The sequence below is a fragment of the Egretta garzetta genome, unplaced genomic scaffold (genome assembly GCF_000687185.1).
Source record: "Egretta garzetta isolate BGI_Z169 unplaced genomic scaffold, ASM68718v1 scaffold85, whole genome shotgun sequence".
Taxonomy (NCBI): Eukaryota; Metazoa; Chordata; class Aves; order Pelecaniformes; family Ardeidae; genus Egretta; species Egretta garzetta.
The window spans coordinates 1,066,597-1,070,386 of record NW_009259718.1 but is presented as its reverse complement, the minus strand read 5'-3'; positions in this window follow the sequence as shown (position 1 = coordinate 1,070,386).

The following is a 3,790-nucleotide window of genomic DNA, read 5'->3' as shown; positions in this document are numbered from 1 at the left end:
GAGGAGGGGGAGGGGTGTGGAGGGGGAGGAGGAGAAAACATCTTAAAAGTGTAAATTAGAAACGAAGAGATTAATATCTCATAGCCCTAGTTTAAAGCAGGTTTTTGAGATTAGCTTTTAATGCTGCTTACAAGTCTTCACTACTGTTGACTGAAGCAACAGGTACCAGCAGGTAGTAATATATTTATTAATTCATTATAAATGCTGTTCTCTCTTAAATAAAACAAAATACTTTGGTTTTTAGGTCTCAGGGGATGACACTTCTCACAGAGGTGCAAAATTCGACAATGATGTGTATAGCTGCATCTGTAATTATAGGCTTAGTCACGATGATAGGACCTATCAAACAGCATGAAATGCACCCCCAAAATAGAATTCCTTTGTCTATGACAGTAAATTACTTTAGTCTGGTGACAAAACTCTCCTTTTTTACCTGACAAATGGTACAAATGTTGCTCAGTATGTGACGTAATACTGAACACTGTATTTTTGCTAAAGCTAGGGCTGTAGTTAAAGTCTAGTTATGTGGTAGAGTGAAGGTGAGTTCAGGGCCCTCTAAGAAAAGGCTGGTAGGATGCAAGTCCCGTGTCAGATGGAGTTGCCCTGGGTGGCCAGCAAACCTGTCCATACGTACTGTAATAAAACTTAAATGATTAGGAAAAAGAAGGTATTCTAGTTATTCACGATTTGGTAGTTTCTTCCTTTGGCAGCAAGAACAGGATAACGTGGCAGGTGAGGGTTGGTCAGACCTGTGAGCTGCTGGCTGCAGAGTGGTGGAATCCCCACTTCTGGGGACAGGAAGTGCTCTGCCAGTCAATCAAAGAGCGAGTCTGGAACCGCTTTTGCGGTATATGTGATATACCAACGATGGTAGGCTCTTACCACTATTTGAATATGTATTAGACACTTGGATGGATGAGTGGCATCAAAAGTTACTATATGTGGTTAATCATGTTTTTTTAAGAGTAGCCAGACATGGGGTTTTTTGCTTCAGTTTCCTTAAATACCAACTGAAGCTGGACTAAAAGATCTAGTGGTCAGCTTGTTCTGTATTCTCTTACTGGAGAAATTTTGTTGCTTCTTCACTGAATGATTTGAAACTGGTTGCTGTTGAGATCACTGTACTCGAAGTGGTGTGACAGCCTTGTGTTGTATAACAAATCCCTGTCTAGACTTGCCCAGAATAGACGCTGGCCTGTTAATAGGAAATTCTGTTACGCGTTTCATCAAAGTTTTAAGCGCGCAGCTCCAGACTCGGGCACCTTTTTGAGATAGTAGTATACTTTCCAAAACAGTGCTACCCTGGACAGGATAGGCAAAAAGATCTCTGGAGCCTAACAGGGATTTTTGATTGTCCCCAACACCTTGTCAGTTCTGTGGCTTTGACTAATAGCAAACACTTTGTTGTTGAACCTCAGAAATCTTTTTGTTTTGCAGCATTATTGAGAAGGGGGAAGAAAAATGTGGGCACCTAATTGAAGCTCACAAAGAGTGTATGAGAGCTCTGGGTTTCAAGATATGAGTGAGATGAGCAGGACTGTGAACATGGTGAGTATAGCCCTCAGGACCTCTGCCTCTGAAGCGCCCTGGCATCTCAGCTGGTGCCATGGGAAGTGCTGTTCATGATGGCAAAGGCGTCCTCCTTACGAGAGGGATGGCAAAGTCATCCTCACCAGCACTAGACTAAGTACTGCTGCCCTTGTGAGGGTGGTGAAGCCTTCTGGCAGCGTGCGGCCTGTGTGAGTAGCTCTTCAGCAGCAGGGCGTGGTTCTGCATCTCTTGTCTTCTTATAGATCTGAACTTCAACTTAGATTTCTAACGGTAGGGTGGGGTGGGTGCTGGGGTTTGTGGGTTTCTTGCTGGTGTGTTGGGGGTTTTTTTGTTTTTTGTTGGTTATTGAACTGTCCCTCAATATCCAGTGGAAATCCATGTTTTGTGAAGCTGTCTTTCCTCTCTCTTCTAGATGATGACTGTGGTGTGACTGTCTTCTGGAAAGCTGCAAAATAAATTATTTCTGCAAGTTACTTCAGAGATCAAATACAAAAAAAGAATCTATTTATAAAGAGTCTCTAATGATAGACTGTGCATCAGGTCTATGGCTTTTCCACTATTAGCTCTTGACTGCTGCTATACAAAATATATTTTTTCCTCTTAATAAAACTCTGAAAATGACCAGTGTTCCTGACTTCTCTTTAAGTAAAGAAATGGCAGTGCCCTCCTCATTGAAAACACTGTGCTATAGGAATGGAGAGGATGAGAAAAACCTGCTTACTCATTGACATGAGAAGAGGGATTGCTCTGGTGGTGTGATTGAACAGATGGGCCTTCGGTGGGTTTTCCCACTGATGCAAACTGAGAAATGGTGCTAGTAACGCTGCCCTGTTACTGCTTTCAGCAACGTTGTGCCGAAGCCTGTGCCGTTTGTGACGGTACGTGTAACTATGTTTGTACAAAGGCAGCCATGGCCTTATGAATTGAACTTTCCTTAGAGTCAAAACTAGATTTGCTTTTCCCTGTGAGAATTCTTTCAACTTTTTAATAGCTTTATGTTGGGATTCAAGCTTCATACTTTACAATGAAGAATGAAGTACTTTCTGTATCGAACTTTTCTAAGCCCAGTTTTTGTTGTGTTCGTCTTGTGCTAGGTGTGCATGGGCTTTTGTTCTCTGGCTTTTTTTCTCACCCCTGTGACGTGACAGTGGGAAGGTGGTTGTGGCCTTTGATTCCTTCTTAACAATCTAGAGCAAAAAAAGCGCAGTGGGTAGTTTGTTATGTGTTTGGGACTTTTTTGGTTTCATGCTGTGTCGCTGTGCAACCCTAACGTTCTTCCTCTGGTGAGTTGACTTTGCTTAAGATGGCATCACTGATTACTTCCTCTCCTCCTGCCGAGTTTTTAGAAATTAAAGATGTGAAATCTGTGCTTTGGCTCGATTCTTCTCTTGGCTTTGATCCCCTTGGAGGGATGGGTGCAGTCATGATCATTTCTCTGCCTGCGGGGCCCCGTGTATTCTGAGCTAGCAAGGGGCAGGCTGTCGACGTTGAGTACGTGACGCCTGGTACCATCTCTGCCGAGACTCACAGGTTGTACAAAGAGAGTTTAGACTCTGCTTCTGGGAATGTTTCATGAAGTTTCTGGAGTCTGCAGAAATGTTCTTTAAAATGCTTTCAGGGGGTGAGCCGGGCTGCTAGGCTTAGCTCTACGCTGCTTGTCTGCTCTCCTGTCCAGCCTAAGAGAAGGGACGTGGGTGTAGTTCTGGCAAAAAGCATTCAAAGCTGCCTGTGGGGTGCTGTAGCTGGCTGGGGAGCAGGACCTGGTGCTCCTCTTGGCTGTTTATTGTTGTCTTGGGGTAGAAACTTGAATAAGGTCATTTATTATTGAATCAGTGCATTGCGTGTCAGAGCTTGAACTGAAGAGAACGTTAAAAGGTGGACCGGCACCAGCTTTGTGGTAGCATGCCCGGTCTGGGTAAGCTGTGGAAATGGTGCCACAGAGTAAAGACCACGGCAGGGGTCAGCAGTGGTCAAGTGAGAATGGAGTGCTATTTAATTCAGGGCAAGAAAAGAAAAAATGGATCCCCATACACTTTTACACAAATTCTATAAACTTAAGAAATGGGACATCCAGGCCTGCGTGAAGGTAAAAGCGCAGTAGATAACTTCAGAAGTTTTTTGGAACGGAGATGATGAGTGGGATGCTGCGATACCCATGTGCAGCAGGTACAGAAATGATTCTGGACAGCTCTAGCCTTAAAACAACAATGGAAAAACCTTGTAGTCAAATCATGATTCC